The 19,034-nt window shown below is 38.8% G+C and overlaps 1 protein-coding gene across 5 annotated transcripts in view; it reads left to right on the forward strand.

The window, feature by feature from the left end:
* The first annotated feature begins 16,277 nt into the window (after positions 1-16,277).
* LOC136857568 (stimulator of interferon genes protein homolog) overlaps positions 16,278-19,034 on the forward strand; it is a 219,471-nt gene continuing 216,714 nt past the window's right edge. For 3 of the 5 annotated variants that reach the window (XR_010858546.2, XM_068225239.1, XM_067136333.2), the window contains exon 1: positions 16,278-16,445. The gene's annotated coding sequence lies outside the window, so the exon portion shown is untranslated. Of the gene's footprint in view, positions 16,450-19,034 lie in introns of all 5 variants that reach the window. The other 2 variants (XM_067136332.2, XM_067136331.2) reach the window with 2 other exon arrangements.

Consider the following 19,034-nt stretch of genomic DNA (forward strand, 5'->3'; position numbering starts at 1 on the left):
GCATTCAGTAGACGTTTTTGGAGAAATGTAGATGCCAAGCCCTTGTTTTGTATGGTGCTAGCATCATGTGTACGCCTTTTCTTCGTAATATTATTGCCTCCATCGTCTTGTTACGACGTTCACTATATTGCAACTGTTGTTTCGCTTCTTATACCGCCGTAACAGTTCTTGCTACAGCACTAGCACCAGCCAGTAATGACCCTAAAGCTGCTAGACCAGCAAACTGCGCAGGAAGAAATCCTCCTCGTTTTGGTACAGGAATAATTCGTGCACGTTTACTAAACATCGCTCTGCACTTTGGAGATATTCTTGCTCTTGCTGCGCGTAGTGCCTTAGTAATAGCTACACGCGAATTGTATTCCCCTCGAATAGATTTTTGTGCAGCCTTTATAATATCATTCCATCCGACAGTTTTTGCTTTCTTCTTCTTCATGTCGCTTGGATGTCGTTGTTTCGCCATTCTGTCCACGACTTTACTCGTCAAGAGCAAATAATAAACAACCGTTACCTCTTGTTTCGTTTAATATACATATTACTATTGCCTACTTTACGATTCAGTTATCATGAAGATCATAATGCAGCAAGACACACTCCCTGTTAGTGACATTGTGCCACATCTCTTACCTATTTCTAGTACAACTACAAAAGACGTCATGGAACGTTGTTTCTTTTTACTGTTCGATATACTATAACAGGCCCATCGAGCTGCGGGAAAACAAATCTTTTACTTACACTCATTACTTCTTTAAATGGTATATCTACGCTTCGAGAATATTTACGTTTTCGCAAAGTCACTCTATCAACCGTTATTTACTATTCTACAAACTGTAATGCACGATCTGGCTAAAGATGGAATAAAATATTATGAATTTAATTCAGATGAGCAAGTACCATCGCCGGATTGTGTGCTTCCTAATTCCCTTATGATCTTTGACGATGTCGCAGCAGAACAGCAAAACTTTATTCGTGCATTCTTTAGTATGGGACGACATAAATATATTGATTGCATCTATTTATGACATACCTATTCTCGTGTGTCCAAGCAGTTTATACTCGACAGCGCAAATGTGATTGTGCTTTTTCGGCAAGATAAGCGCAAAATGTGACATGTGTGTGACGACCATGTTAACAGTGATATGACTTTCAATAACTTTAAACGTATGTGTGCTACATGTTTGTCATCACATCGATACAGCCTTTTAGTTATTGATAAAGAAAGTGATGTTCAGCAAGGACGATACGGCATAGTTTTCGATCATTTTATATGCATTAACATAGAATTACATTGACTAAATGATTGAAAACTATCATCATGTTAACATCTAGCAAGGAGATTACAAAACATATCATCCGTCCACGAAACAATATTCGACGGAAATTTAAAGAGCTTAAACGTATTCAAGCAGACATGGATTTAATTTTAAAAACAAAACTAAGTACACCACACAAAGTAATTTTTAATTCTACTTCATTGCCGCAGTCTACTTCACGCTTTTCTTCTATGCAAACATCATATGATAAAGAGAAGCATGAAGAAGAAGAGGAGCATAAACAAGAAAAGCAAGATGAGGAAGAGGAGAATCAGGATACAGATCAAGAAGAGGATAAGGAAGAAGATCTTCACGATAATTCACCATGTAAGCGTGTTGAGTTTTTAACTACAGATGTTACTGCTGAAACACCTACTACATGGACACAAGATCTACCATCTTCTTCAGAGTGTATGGTCACGCCAGAGTATCGTAATCAGTTCAGAACTTTTATTCAAATTACCTATGGATCTCTCTTCGCACCTTACATAGAAAAACTTTTTACAGGATAAACTGACACCATCTATGGTATTCGCTACGAAGACGACTGTTTCTGGATAGGGAATTCAAATGTTAAAATTAATAGCAACACACTTATTGTACCTACGAAAGGACTCTTAGAATTTTTTTCTCACGAATACCTGACAAGGATATAATTTTACAAGATGATCTTAAGAAATATAAAGCGATACTTTTTACAACTGAAGAAACACGACGTAATTACAAGAGAACAGAAGCTGTAAATGCAAATAACAGTTACAAGTATCGTGAGTTTATTTCTAAGCTGTTTCCGACTGCACGTGGCCTTGATGTTATCTACAAGCCTTTGTTGCCGTATGTAGACGTAAGATACTGGAATGACCCAAACTTACTCGTTGAACGATTACAACTTCTAAGAGTATCGCAAGATGCTGGTCACATAGGTCACGAATCAGAAATTCTAAAAATAGAGAGAGAATTATAACATGCCTGTATTATTTTGTAATGGCTCGCCAAGAGATGGACTCACCTGTAAAGGTAAATATCGCACATGAGTTACATAAACCAGCACGTCGCACCTACTGTCGCAGACGCGTTATTACACGAAGAAAAGATGACCTCTGGCAAGCAGACTTAATGGAAATGATTCCATATGCCTGTAGCAATAAGGGGTACAAGTAACTACTTACTGTTATCGATGTGTAATCGAAGTTTGCTTTTGCACCACCTATGCGTTCTAAGACAGCAACTCAAGTCAAAGAAGCATTTAAACATATTGTTCAAGAATCGAAACGCTGCTCAAAGCTTCTTCAAACCGATCAAGGTAAAGAGTTTTACAACTAGGATTTTTCTTCTTACCTCAAGTTACTTGGCATTCGACACTACTCTACGTTCAGCAATCTCAAGGCAAGTGTTGTAGAACGCTTTAATCGTACACTGAAAACAATGATGTTGCGAGAATTTACAGCACAAGGTTCCTATCGTTGGTTTGATCTGCTACCTAGACTTGTATCTACCTACAACGATACACCTCATCGCACTATCGGATCAAAGCCACGTCTTGTTACAAGGAATAAACCTCGCCTAGATGCTATTCATCTTGTAATTAAAATAGCTGATCCACGCCGCTATCGTTTTAAAGAAAGTGATTTTGTTCGCATCAGCAAACACAAGTCTATCTTTGCAAAAGGTTACACTCCCAACTGGAGCACTAAAGTTTTTCAAATCAGAAGTGTTAAGCTTACAAATCCAGTTGCGTATTTACTTCGCGATCTCGGAGGACAGCCTATTTAAGGAGGATTTTACATTGAAGATCTGCAGAAAACAAAATATCCTGATCATTATTTAGGTGAACGTGTTGTTCGACGTCGTGGGAATAAACTGTATGTTAAATGGCTTCGTTTTAATAACAGCTTTAATTCATGGATAAATAAAGAGGATGCACTTTAAGTATTGTGTGTGTTTTTAATTGTCGATCCTCTACCTCTCCTTTCTTCTAAGTTTACATTATTACTAGGACATTCTGTAGGATGAATATTAATCAACACCGGTAATATGTTTTAGCAATTCATATTTATTTTAGAATATATATACATTATTTCTTCAAGTAAATCTGTTTTATCCTTTCCTTATTTTACTGTCTTTTGTACTACCTAGTAACAGTTTTCCTTTTATCTCACCGACAACAACAAGTGCTGATATCTTCTCAGTAACTGAAGAAGCACTAGGGGACGACACACGCAGCATAGCTTTACGAAGCAGATTTTTATCACCTATACGTCTTTATTTAGGATTGTTTTGCCGGTAAGCAAGGTCATGCTCTTTGCACGCAGCAACTAACATATTAATATCAGGAACACCACGCGCCAAGGGAATGTCAAATGGTGTTCTAGGGCCGCAGTACTCGTAACTAGGAAGATGAAGCTTGAAGGGAAGAAGATCAATCACTGTATTGATGAGCCCATGCCCAGCATGCGTTCTCACCTTTCTTCCAGCACGTTTCTTCACCTTTTTCTTGTTTACTCTTTTCGCAGCCATGATGAGTGTTTATAACCTAAGACAAATCGTTAGTTTTAGGTCCATGATACAGTTTAATCAGTTGACATGTACGACACTGTCTCTCAGAATTTCTCCTACCTAAACTCACTTGTTCGTGATGTAAACTACAGGTCTGAAGCTCTGACAAAACAGGATCTTGAGTCCACGTACGCGGCACCACATCCCGAATCTTCTTTACAACATTCGCAGCTACATTAACCAAAAATGCCTTTGGTAATGCATTTAACTCTTCTTCAGTAAAAGTGTTTAGTTCCTTTTTGCATGCATAAAACTTTACTATTGCCTTTACAACTGCGTTACACTTAGTATCAGTTACAAATGACATGATGTCTTTACTCTACAAATGTTTCTTTCACACTAACGTTATTTCGATCCATTGAGTCTGCTTTTTATCTTCATCTGTATGCAAACAGTAAGGGAAAGGTGGAGTAAATACTAAACTAACAAGTTTTGGTGCCCACAACACAACGCAATCTAACACAGCCACCTCTTCATATACAAATTTGTTGCCGTTGTACGTCAACTATTAATGTTCTCGTCATGTTTGTGCTTTACTCTCTATCACTGTATCTCGAAGACTAAAGCTTTCAGTCAACGGTCAAGTCTAAACATGCACAACTATGATGAAGTCATTGCTCCAGGTTAAAATCAGAATAATAGCACCTGCTCACTCTAGCCTTAAGCATAAGGTCGCGTCGTTATAGTAATGCATGTTTGAACTTGTTCGATAGAGACATAACGCTATGACTTGACAGACGAGGAAGAGAAAGAGGAGGAGGCCACAACAGTCTATGTATAGCCGCCATCTTGTGCAGTAGCCTCTAAGCTAGCTTTCTTCATAACAGCCTATTGTATAGCCGCCATCTTGCGCCGTAGCCTCTAATGAAGTTTTCTGCATAACAGTCTGTGTATAGACGCCATCTTGCACAAGCGCCCTTGGCCGTTCCATAAGAGCCCATGTATAGCCGCCATCTTGTGCAATAGCCTATGGCCGTCTCATAAGAGCTTATGTATAGTTGCCATCTTGTGCAATAGGGTGGTATAGAACTAGTACCGATAGAGCGCACGGCTGTTGTACTGGGTAAGCGCAATGCGCTCTTCATTTGTCTCGTGTGTACTGCCGCTAAATATCCACGAATTTAAGTTGATTAAATTGTTATTTTCGTGACTATGCCGAGCTATTGCAGTGCCCCTCTTTGAAAAATCAGGAAAGCCCATTTTCGTTTCACCTTTTTCCACAAAATAAAGAAATGAGGAAGAAATGGGTTACATGCTATTAGAAGGAAGAATTTCGGTGAGAAGAATCTGACCGAAAATATTAATGTGTGTTCTGATTATTTTCAACCCGGTGACTTTACGGAAACTTTGTTGGGTAAGTGCGATTTACGAATTGAAATAATTCCTATTTTTTACCTATAAACTTATTAGGCGTTTTGATAACGACCGCAGAATTTATGCGCTTGTATTTAAAGGTGAGAGCGAAAGATTAAAACCGGGTGCTGTTCCATCGCTTTTTCCGTGGACCACGAACACAACAAAAGCAAGGAAGAGGACATACACCAGAATATTGACGGATTACCACGATAAGCCTACAATATCGGAATATGCAGAACCACCTCCTTTGAAGTACGGGAAGAAATCGTGAATATACCCGAAGAAGTAAATGTTACATTTGTGACTCCCATTTTCAAAGACATCAGCATTCAAAAATGCTACAGGTAATTTGATTGTTGAGCAAACAATGCGTAATCCTGATGCCAAATAGCTTTGTACAGGGTTTGTAGACGTCCAACATTGTAATTTGGTGTTTGCTGTTCTGTGAAAAAACAGATACAATTTACAGATATTCCCTCTTGAACCCAGACTGTGTTTATTCTTGACAGTTATGAAGCTAAGGACCAACAAATCTGACAAAGAAGTAGGCCTTAATTTCGGAATCCATAAAACTACTGTTGGGAGAATATTTAATGTTTGGATTAATTTCATGTACTACCAATTTAAAGAGTTGAACATTTGGCCTGATAGAGAAAATGTCCTTGAAAACAGCCCCCTTGCTTTTAGACAGAAATATCCTTCGACTAGAGTTATAACTGGTGCAACTGAGATTATAATAGCAAAACTTGTTCCAAAGGCAAACATTCCACTTTCATAGGCCTAACTGGCCTCAACCGTTTGGTAGGGGGACGCTGAAAAGTTTATAAATTTTGGCTTCATGTTTCTGATCACTGAATAATACCAGTCTTGGGGAAGTGCTCTAATGCGTAGCTTACAGCAGCAATATGCTTACAACATGCTTTGGGGCCTGTTCCATTCCCATCCTATAATGTCACCAGGTAGTCCTAAAATAAGCTTCACATTATAGGTTTAATGTTTTATATACACGGATTTCACAGCACTGCATTTTAGAATTTCACCCGATTGAAATGAACCTTTTATAAACAAAACAAACTTTTCACTGAAAAGTCTGTGTCCAGGATAACACAATGATTTGTAGTTGGAAACAGGTGCTCCATCTATTTTCGATTTTCTAAATACGAAATATGCATCAGATGCAAATTAGTGATAGGGATCTTGACCTTATTATAATGGTCAATTCTTCAAAGGAAACGGCACTGGGGAACTCAAGAATATTCACATGCCTTTGGTGGTAGACAAAGGCTGTATCTGCAGTTTCATGTAAGCCATAAACATTTAAAAAATACATGAATCGAAGTCTATAAGCAAGGGGAGCAAGTGCGTGTTTAAATATCTATTTAGATTTAAGTCTTGTGGAGGTACATTTATATATTTATCAATGTACAAAACTCAAGTAATTGTAATCTTTAGGGAAAGGCAAGCTGACTCCTATTCATTATTTGGATAATGAAGCGTGTTACAATTTTCTAATTACCTCTGTACTAATTCTTCCTTCCTCCCGCTAGTTTTAGCGTTTCTGGTCCGCAGCTCATTTGCTGCTGTTTAACGCTTAAACGCTGAAAATCGTCCGTAGGCCTAATACACTTGGGGAGATACCTATACAATTAATTAATATAGTCTTGGAGTAAAATTAGAGAAGATACAATCGGCTTTAGCTCAGAAAACTCGGTCACATTCTATACATTACTCGCAGCTGACTGGGAGAAACATAAGACGACCGTCTTGCGCTTGCCCAGTCGTACACAATCGCTATCTGGCGCGAACTTTCTCTGCCTACATCCCTATTAGATAGCCGGCATCTTGCGCAATCGCCCCTACGCTGTCTCATAAGAGCCTATGTATAGTCGCCATCTTTTGCAATTGACATCAGGAAGGGCATCTGACCGTAAAACTAACGATATCCCCCTTCAAGATGGCGGATGTAAGGTTAGGCTCGCTCTCTTGGGGTACTGGGATGCACTGAAGTTGCGATCGTCTGTTGTTTAAAGATAGCCTCTGATAAAAATGCACATGGCTTTGTTTAGAAACAAGAGCACGTGGAATTTCAAATTGCCCGCCACCACGTCCTTAAGGTGGCACCGATGAGGATTTAGCCCCGTTATGATGGCAGCATGATGCCCTCCTGTTTAAAGATGACCGCTGTCAAAAAGGCACGTGGCTTTGTTTACAAACAGGAGCACGTGGAATTTCAAATTTCGCGCACCCCCGTGCCTAAGGTGGCACCCTTAAGGTTTAGTGCCGTAAAGATAACAGCACTGAGGTTAGCGATCGAATGTTGTTTAAAGATGGCAGCTGTCAAAAAGCACGTGGCTTACAAACAAGAGCACGTGGCTTTGTTTACAATCAAAGGCACGTGGTCATGACGTCACGGTCACTTGGACATGACATCACGGGTTCAATGACCTCGGGTCCTGACGCAGCAGAAAAAGTGCTGACTCAGCGAATTTAGAACTGGCCTGGCTCCTCTACTCCCCTTCCGAGAAACAGTTCCAAATGTCCCCGTTAGGTTGCGCCACTTTACGGAGATTTCTTCATTCCTACTTTCTATCCTCTCGCAAAGGTGATTCATTTCATTTTTTTAACTTAAAAATTTAATTTACGTTGAACCGATGCAGATAGGTATTACGGCGACGATGGTAAAGGAAAGGACTAGGAGTTGGAAGGAAGCGACCGTGGCTTCAATTAAGGCACAGCCACAGCATGCGCCGGTGTGACAATGGGAAACAGCAGAAAACCATATTCAGGGCTTCCGACAGTGGTGTTCCAACCCACTATACCCCGAATGCAAGCTCACAGCTACGCGACCCTAACCGCACGGCCAACTTGCTGGGTCATTTCTTTTCCACGATATTCCAGACCACTCACTATATTACCAACGTCTTGCTTCAATGAAAAACAGGACGGCAAATTTTCAGTTCAAGTGAGTAACTGTGCGAGGCTGAGTGGCTCAGACGGTTGAGGCGCTGACCTTCTGACCCCAACGTGGCAGGTTCGATCCTGGCTCATTCGGGTGTTATTTAAAGGTGCTCAAATACATCCGCCTCATGTCAGTAGATTTACTGGCATGTACAAGAATTCCGGCACCTCGGTGTCTCCGTCGTTAGTGGGACGTAAAGCCAATAACATTATTATTAAGAATAACTGTAGTTCTTTCTTCTTTAATCTGCTTACCCTCCAGGATCCCTCGGACTCAGCGAGGAATCGCACCTCTACCGCCTCAAGGGCAGTTCCTGGAGCGTGAGACATTGGGTCGGGCGATACAACTGGGGTGGATGACCAGTACCTCACCAGGCGGGCTCACTTGCTATGCTGAGCAGGGGCCTTGGTGGAGGATGAGAAGATTGGAAGGGTCTTAGGTTACGTACCATCTCGGCATTTGCCTGGAGGAGAAGAGGAAACCACGGAAATCCACTTCCATGATGGCTGAGGTGGGAATCGAACTCACATCTACTCATTTGACCTCCCGAGGCTGAGTGGACCCCGTCCCAGGCCTCGTACCACTTTTCAAATCGAACCCGAGCCTCCTGGGGTGGCAGTTAATCACACTAACCACTACACCACAGATGCGGACTGTAACTGTAGTTACAGTGTATATTACAGTTTTAGTAGAAATGTAGTTTATTACTTAACGATAATAGAGTTTCTTGTTATTTCGTAAGCTATAAAAATGTGACACTGAACATGTTGGTGCAACACCCAGCTTCAGATACCACCAGCCGCCACTGCCCTCTTCATTTCTAGCATTCTTGCATTTTCGTTGTTCATCAATCAGGTGTATGGATATGAGACAGTTGTGCAAGGAAATAAACAAATGACAAGAAAGTGGATTTCGAACTGGTTTAGATGGTATTCGTTGGGAATATACATTGTACACTCAAGAGAATTTCCATCAAAGAACCTTTTAGCATTTTTTAGCGTATGATGATGATGATGATGAAGTTTTTTTAAAAAATTTCATTTCAATATAGGCACCTGAGCCAAGGCTCTTCTTGGTGCAATACAAATAAATGACAATGGCAGCTATATTCACAATCTGATTACAAAATAAAATACAGTAAGTATATAATTTAATATGATGTAATAGGTAAGATAGGACAAAGCTTCCTAACCATAATTACCATACTACTCCATGTATTTAGTTACATTACCCTTGAAGATAGATAAAGTTGGTAACAGTTTTATATTTTTTGGAAGCGAGTTATACATAGTTATAGAAAAATGCCAAAGAGAATTTTGACCATAACTAGTGGAATGAATCTGATTGTAGTGAATATTATGAATAATTCTTGTTTCATAATTATGAATCTGTGAATTGGTAATTACTGATGTGTTTGAGCGGACTAATTTGTTTTGAATTTTATAGATCATAATTATAGAAGCCTTTATGCGGAGGTTTGGAAGTGATAATATATTACAATATTTATACAGATCTTTAGTCGGTGTCAGAATGGGCAGTTTGAAAATTATTTTTAGTGCTCTCTTCCTAAGGACCTCTACCTTTCCAAATAATTCTTTATTACAGCATGCCCAGACATGTATCATATAAGAGATGTGGCTTTCAATAAGAGCATAGTAAATACCCTTCAACAACCCACGATAAAAGTTATATCGCAATCTACTGAGGATACCAATCACAGGGATAATTGTATTACAAATAGTCTCCACGTGATTACTTCACGACAGATTTTCATCTATAATCAGTCCTAAGAATTTAGTACTGTGCACTTTCATTACTCTTTGATTGAAGAAAAGCAGATTTTTATCCAAATTTAATACATATAAATGTTTGTGAAAATTTATATAGTTTGTTTTTGTTAGATTAATAATTAATCGGTTGGAATTAAGCCATGTTTCAAATAATCGAATATCCTGCTGCATATTTTGTTCAAGTTCATGATTGCTAGAGCCTGTATAAAAATATTAGTGTCATCAGCAAAAATGGGTAGTCTTCCATTTAATTTAAGGTGACCAATATCATTAATGAAGATAAGAAACAATAAAGGCCCAAGCACAGAACCCTGAGGCACACCAATTGAGATCACCTTCACATTACTCTGATTATTATTACATGTAACAAACTGCTCCCTATTAGAGAGGTAATCAACAAACCAATTCAATGCAATACCTCTAATGCCTGCTACTTCTAATTTATGTAATAAAATTTTATGATCAACTGTATCAAAAGCCTTTTTAAGATCTATAAATAAACCAGCTGCTAACATACCCGAGTCTAAAGCTTGTTGTAGTTTAATAATAATAATAATATCCTCAATAGCATTACTGGTACTCGAGTGAGGTAGGGAACCATACTGAAATTGATAAAAATATTTATTATTTAACAAAAAATCTAATAATCTTTTTTAAACCACTTGTTCTAAAATCTTAGATAAAGGAGGTAGTACCGAGATTGGTCTGTAATTACTTACATCAAATTTATCCATGCCTTTATAGATTGGTACAATTCTGGCGATTTTAAGTTTGGCTGGTACTTTACCCTCTGATAGAGATTTGTTAACTAATTTTGTGATGTGAGGTATAATAAATTTAGAGAGTCTCTTTACAAGAATATTACTAATACCAAAACAGTCAACACTACAACTGTTTTTAACATTATTAATTATTTGTTCAATTTCATTTTCATTAGTAGGGGTTAAAAATAATGAATTAGATGGGCCAGGTTGAAGGTGAGGGTATTTACAATGAGGAATGTTCTTAGCTAAAGACAGACCCATATCAGTGAAATAGTCATTAATTATAGTAGAAATTTGACTAGAATCAGTCACCAACTTATCATTTACTTTCAGTTGTATTTCATTGTTACTGTTACTAGTTGTTAGAATATTATTAATAACTTTCCACTGATTATTTGTGCTGTTTAGCTTATTGATATAATAATTATTTTCTAGATCTCTTTTCATTCTAGTAACCCTGTTACGTATGTCTTTATAGTCTTGTATTAACTGCTGCGAAACATAGCCACATCCCATACTAAATCTCATCTGTTGCCTTTTAATTTTATAATATAAATTATTTTTTTGTTTGATTAAATTTAACAGCTCTGAAGTAAACCATGGGCAAAAGGGTCTAACTTTCTTATTTAGATTAGGACTTTCAGTTTTAACTAAAGCAGTACTTTCTTTAAAATATGACATTAATTTATTTGTTATGATATCCGAGCTATCCTCTTCATTTATAGTTAATGGCGTTTGAGACATGCATTTTTCCATAGATGGGACATGGTATTTTGTAGGTTGCATTACATAATTTCTTTGTGTATTCATTTTGGGTGTAATATTAATATCCAAGATTAATAAATTGTGATCGCTCAGATCATTTATTATGTTATATATTTTATATTTGCAGACTCTGTTTATGTAAAAATGATCTATAAGTGTACTAGTTGTCAATGAAATTCTAGTAGGAAAGACAGTGTTACATGAACTCTGATTATAACACCCACAGAGATTCTGAAGCTCAGTAGATATATAGCTATTTTCTAATTTATTTATATTTAAGTCGCCAACAGTAATACAAAATGTTTTACCACTTTTATTCCAAATATCTTCTAAACATTTTAGAATCTTTGGAAAATTTGGTATGAGGGTTATATACTGCTACTAAGTGAATGTCATTCACAAAACCCTTTATCTCGATTAATAATATACTATATGAACTGGCATTACTGTTAATAGATAATAATACATTAGCCTTATACGGTTCCTTTATATAAATGGCAATTCCACCACCCCTATTATGTGATCTAGAGCAAAAGAGACCATCATATCCATTTAGATAAAAATATTTTTCTTCCTCAGGAGATACCCATGTTTCAACAATTACAATGATTTCAGGATATTGTGCTTCCTGTATTGTATAAAGTAAATTACTCCACTTATTACGAATACTTTGGGAGTTGATGTATAGAATTCTAATTCCATCTTTGTTAGTAAGCTCCTGTAGTTCACTTAGTAGGAATTCAAAACCTTCCATAAAGAATAACGTGGATTATTCATGTACCTACAAGTAAATAGCCTACCTAAGTCCTAAGGGGAAGAGAGAGCTAAGACATCATCTATGTTTTTGATATGTATAATGCTAGAAGTATCATTTCTCCTTACAAAAATTCTCCCATCCCTTGACCACACATACTTGAAGCCTTTCGCTCTAAGGTCTTTAGCTCTCTTAAGAAGACCTTTAGATTTAGCTGTTAGGTGGTCATTGATGTAAATAGTATTGTTAGTGGCATTAATATTAAGTGCAGTGGATGAAAGTTGCCTAACATTTTTCTTTGGCACCATAAGTTCATGCTTCTTCCATGTATTCACGAACTTAACCACAATAGGTCTAAGCAGAGATTTATTGGATGTTGGAATTCGATGAGCAATCTATCAGCAAGAGGCAATAGGATGGCTGTATTCTACTACTGCCCCACTCAGAGAGTGTTCACATGGACGTGTAGGCCCTAGAGCAGGGCCTCTCAGGGTGCATGCGCTTGGTTCATGCACTGTGCACGGTGCATAAGACGACTTGGCTTGGTTGACCAGAGTGCAGACCCCACCACTCCTCGATTTGGAGCAATAGCGCTTACTTTCTCTTTCCTCACGCCTGTCATGCTCGCTCCGCCTGTCTCCCTCTGCCCCACTTGCGCCGTAGCGCTCCAAATCCGGGCTGAGTTGAGCCGAGTATAGCCGAGTAGAGCCGAGCTTAGCCGAGTTGCCCAGAGACGAAGCGTTGATCCGAGCCATGCCGAGCGGCACCGATGCACAGTGCACGGAGCTCTTGCGCCTCGATCTGCACGCGTGAGATTTTGGGCGTTTGAGAGGCCCTGCCCTAGAGCATAAGTGGCAAGTGAGGCAGCTAGTGAAACGCTCACTAAGTGAGCACTACCATTCGCGTTTTCGGGTGTCACACTTGGCTTTGAAACCAGTGAGTGCTCGCTGCTGATCATTCGTAGCTGCAGGTTAGCTAGCCTAGTATAACACAGGCTCAAAGGTATGATGGAAAAAAGTATTCCGCTTTGGCTGTTCTAAAATCTGACAACTCTGCCGCAATGCATTATGGTTGACCATTAGGAAAGAGAGGTAGGCGTCGTGGTGGCGATTATAGTTTTAATAGGAAATACGACTAGGCAACCATCTTCTATATAACACTAATCGGAGAGAGAGAGAGAGAGAGAGAGAAATGAGCTCGACTCTCCGAATAATGAAGGTATCGGCCAAAGGAAGACATGAAAAATGAAAGACTCCCTATGAGTTTCATAAACCTAATACCGTCGGGGTCGGAAAAGAACAAAAGTTGACCACGGGAGGTTGGACGTGATAGATGAATGTGAGGAGCCTGGCAGAATCAAGTGGAAGCAATGCCAGGACTCAGTAAAGAGCCCCGTGGTCGCCAATCCAAGCACCAAAGTTAGGAGCTCCTTGGGCCCCGTTTAGTCGCCTCTTACGATAGGCAGATGATACCGTGGGTATTATTCTACCGCCCCCACCCACAGGGGGTCAAGGAATAAGAAGCCGAATTTGAAAAAACTTTTCGGAGCGGGCCTGTTTAGGAGTTATACCTTTTCAGTGTTTTCATGGGAGGAAATGCTGGCAGTAACAGAATCTTTCTTTAAGAATATATCCAGCTCCGCATCCATATCTACCTTTACTGAGAAAGAAATAATGTACACGTTCAGCGCCATCCAATTATCTGATGACCGGGCGGTCGTGGGAGCTAAGCCATCGGTAGGCCTTCGCTCATGATAGTCCTTACTCTAAATAATGGGGTAGGGCCTAGCAGGTTGACTGGGTCAGCGCCAATACGATGTAATGCCGCACTGCTTGAATTGATCATATGAAAATTTGATATGTAAGGACTAGGGCGCGGATTAAAAAAATGCATATGCACATATTGAAATGCATATTTTGAACGTTAGTGCATATTTTGAACGTTCGTGCACATACAGATATATTTTTCTCTTATGGGTGATCGATTATCTAATATTTCTGAACGAAATGGAAATATAATTAATTCTATAAGTTGTACATCCCTTGGCAACAAGAGAAGTCTTCCCTGATCAAGGTAAGTGCTTTCAGTGTCGGAATACAAGCAGGAAGACAGATAATATGACTCTTTTCACACCAGCTTCCTTCTTTCTGACATTCCTTTCTGCTTACGGCACAGTAGCCTCCTAAGGTTTGCTTAAACAAGTGCGCTCATCTGTTAACTTGATTTTCGTCTATTGCAGTGTTTTGCCAGATTAAACTGCAAAAGTGCCTAAAGATACGAACTCAAGATCCTTTTAATTAAACAGTAGACATCAGGCTATAGTGACTACACAAGTGACTATGATTTAGTGTTCTGTCAAGTGTGCGACAAGAGTGTAAAACGCGATTTGCAAAATTCAAATTGTACAGCATTCGGAAACAACTTCACATCTCAGCCCGGCAAACCTCATGTTCTTTCGTGCAAAATGCTAGGAAAAATAAACCGCGCTACAGTTACTAGATTTGTTAATGAATTCCTGCGACTTCTGTGGCCTAGTGAATTGGAGAGTGATTGTTACAAAGTGCGCTTTTAGTCACAGATGCATCTTCGTATATGTTAAAAACTGGTCAGTCTCTACGAGAATTTTCCAAATCTCATCCATATCACATATTTGGCTCATGGATTGCACCTGTCGTCAAAGTAATTTCATGTGGAAAAAACTGTTCCTAAAAGATACCGTCTCGTGTACAGTTGCACAAAACTCATCTACCTTAGGTTTCTCTTCCTCCGGAATCTGTTCTCACAAGATGGGGAACTAGGTTATCCGCAGTATCGTTCTACCAGGGGAACTTTAGTCAAGTGAAAGATGAAGTTAATAATGTTATTTACTTTATGCCCCACTAACTACTTTTACGGTTTTCGGAGACGCCGAGGTGCCGGAATTTATTCCCGCAGGAGTTATTTTACGTGCCAGTAAATCTACCGACACGAGACTTATGTATTTGAGCACCTTCAAATACCACCACACTGAGCCAGGATCGAACCTGCCAAATTGGGGTCAGAAGACCAGCGCCTCAACCGTCTGAGCCACTCAGCCCGGCGAAACATGTGGTTAAAAGTATTGATGATAGTCATTCTGCTTGTGTTCATAAAGCAAAGTGCGCATTTGAATCTGAAACTGTATATACAGATATCAGTTTCATCCATGTGCAGTATTCGTCACTTTCAAAGGGGATTAAGGGACTAGAAACTCGCGGTGCACCCGTACACGAATCCTTTCAGTTAATTCAAAACACCAGTAGTTCTTTAAATGATCATTTTTAGCGTATACATTAATTCTTTCCGACAACAGAATGTCATTGACCCCTGAAAACATTGAAAGACTGTTGATAACAGACTGCCGTGCATCATTTTGCAAGAAATGAAACATGTTTATCAATTTAACACTGAGTTAAAATTAAATAATGTGTTTGGAAAATGTATTTTGTTTTATTTTTAGTGCATATTTTCAACATTTTTGGTGCATATGTGCATGCATGTGTTTTTAGCATGGACGCCCATATAACAGTTTGCAGGGGGGGGGGGGGGGGATGGACCTGGAGGTATGTAGTCTTTTTAATGTTTGGAAGATAAATAGCGACTTGTATTCTGCGGTAGATTAACACCCATGGTATTCCCTGCCTGTTGGTGGTGGTGACGGTGGTTTTGGTTTGGGGGGGGGGGCGGTATTACCACTTCTACGTAATATAGACTTTTAAATTATTTTCTTGAAAGAAAAATACCTGACTACATTACATTTTTCCTTTTCCTGAGAGCTAGAGGGGGGCCGCGGCCCCCCACTTGCCCTCGGACATGGGCGCCCTCAGTTTTTAGTGCATATGAATCCGGCCCTAGTAATGACGAATTGTAGGCCCTAAAGAGTCTGTAATCAACATACATCATCTGTGTAACCCACAGTGTCACTGGCAGATTAGATAAGATATGAATCATACACATTCAGATAATACATTTTGATGAATTTCACCATGACTTTTGCGACGGTTGCATCATTCTCGATGACGTTTACTTTGAATGCGTGATCGATTTATGGAGCACATGGCTGGCTAGAACAGTCATATTTGGTCATACTACAGTGTTTGAAAGTAAAGTGCTGTACATAATACTGTGCTTGTTTATAGTAAATGACTTTCAAGACAAATTCTAGATGGCTATGTAAGTAGGTATTACTTTATTTTTGCAACACCTGTCACCGTTAGTGCGTTAGTTTGGTAATGCACAAGCTTTTCTTCCGAAGCACTTTGTTCTAACCTGTACATTTTATTGGGTCAATAGCGGATCAATACAGGAAGATATCGACATAAATTTCTTCTCGACGGACGCTATGTTAAACAGAGACTGGTCCAAATAGAATCAGACACAAAAACATGCTATTTTCAGACTTGTACACAGTTTTAACTATAAACGATGCAAAAACAAAAAATCCACCAAGCAAATGATGGTTGTATTTGCATATTATGGGGTCAGGAATGTAAACAATACCAATTTTCGAAATGTAAAAATAGAACAAATCCTTGAATGATTACCAGAGCCCCTTTAAAATAATAGCGGCTCATATGAAATAATCTTGTTTCATGAGAGTAATATTGTACAGTGAAGAAGCATTACCTATGTCGTTTCTAATGGATCTTCAATTAAATAGCGCGCGAGGATTACCTGATTTGAATTTCGTATAAAATCGTTGGTAAGAAATTCGCTTTTCTACTGTTACAGTAAAAATATATATATATATATATATATATATATATATATATATATATATATATATTGGTATGAGCCAGTGTGCTGTGTGTTGCTACTTATCTATGTTGCCCGCACGTCATACGTGGGCTTGCAGTAGCTCCGATGCGAACTAGAACCAAATTGTACTTGTCTTAAGAATATTGACACTAGGTTATTCACACTACGTTATATCTATAAATTATTAATGGTTCATTTGTTTCTTTGAGAGAATTAAATTTGTGCAACTTAAAGTATGCGATATTCGAACCCGTGCTTTAAAAAAAAATAAAAAATAAAAACCATATAAAGGAAAATATAAATTTTCGGACTAATTCGTCTGAATTACCTGACTCCGAAGTAGGCCTCGAATTAACCTTTAATTAGGTATGTGGGTAAGAGTAGTAAGTGGGTAGGTGGGGTGCTCACAACACCCCAACTAAAACTTGCACTATTCTTTTACAAATGTTAAATAAAGACCAGATATACCAAATTCAATCTTTATTACTACCTTAAAATTATCATAAGATATTTGGCACCACAGTTAGAAAAATAAATACCTTGCTAATTTCCAGTCCCTAAGTCAGAATATTTTGGTTTCTTACTGCGTGTACATTTTTAAGCTCAATTCCTCATTACTTCCAGACAATTATTTACACACACAAATATGTAAAAAACAAGTTATAAAGCTCCAGAAACAGTATTTCACTTCTTGAAGCTAACACACAAGGAAGTAGCCTACCCTTCAACAATGGCCTTCCTTTTCGTCACCATCTGAACATGTTTCTTTGTTGCAACAGTCTGCACAGATGTTTTTCATGTGATTCAGACACATGAACTAATGACATTTGCAGCAGAAAAATTTAGTTTTCTTATCTGATGATCTGGGACATACTGTACACCTTCCCGATGAGCGAGGTTGTCGTTCAGGAGTCATTGCTGCCTCGGGCGGATTGGTTACTTTTGCTGCATTCAAACGAAACTCCTTTCGAATAGTAGTTATTGCTGATCGTTTTTCCACTTGAGGACGTACTAGAGCCTGGCCCAACTCCGTCAGGAACTGTCGTCTGATCAACTTGGATGAATCATTATTGGACAAGAAAATTACTTGTGCATTAATGCCTGCAATATCCAGTAGGCTATGTGAAAAAATACCACCATTATTTGGTCCTTCTGGCTTCGGAGTATGTTACAGACATTTTGTCCACTGTGTCAACATCTCCTTAGTAAGGTTGTAGAAGGTTATGATCATTGCCTTTTTTAGTTTCTCTGATGAAGGATCAATTTTTGTACTGTTGGAATGCATGGTTGAAATCATAAGAATGTTCCTACCTTTCTTTGGCACGTATGACATTGCAGTTATTGGGTCACAATAAGCGAAAAATGTACTGTTTATTTCTCTTTCTTTGATATCAGTGAGTTCCTTGGGGAGTTGACCGTAAATTGATGTCATCAGGGCAATCAGCATCAAACTGTTCACTTTCAGAAAGGTGGTCACTAAATATACAGTTATCAGTTTTACAATCATCAGATTCCAGTAATTCATCAGAATCGTCTTCTGAAACTTCATCTAGAAGCTTCCTGATCCATTCCTGCACTTCATCTAAAGAAGTACTTATTTCACACACTCCCAACACCACACAGAAGCGACAGCTCAATTTGCGAAGTAGAAACTAACTAGACACAATGTGTAACGTAACTGGGTATGCAGGGTGCTGACACCCCTGCCTATAAATGCTATTGTTGGCAATAACAGACACAACTTCAGACAATGCGAATGACGTTATATTAAACTCCAAGCTCATTCAAGAAGGTACTGAGTTCCTCAACAGTGTAGCCAATTTCTGTCAGAAAAAAACAAGTGAATATTACACGTGGGGTGTTCTCAGCATCCCTCATACCCGGTTAAAGGTTAATGTAGACAGCATTAGAGACGTCACCATGACTGAACAAAATCATTAGCAAGCTTGTATTGTTGCACGACTGTCAATACCATGATCATAGTCTTGGGACTTTACATGGATT

The sequence above is a fragment of the Anabrus simplex genome, chromosome 1, assembly GCF_040414725.1.
Source record: "Anabrus simplex isolate iqAnaSimp1 chromosome 1, ASM4041472v1, whole genome shotgun sequence".
Taxonomy (NCBI): domain Eukaryota; kingdom Metazoa; phylum Arthropoda; class Insecta; order Orthoptera; family Tettigoniidae; genus Anabrus; species Anabrus simplex.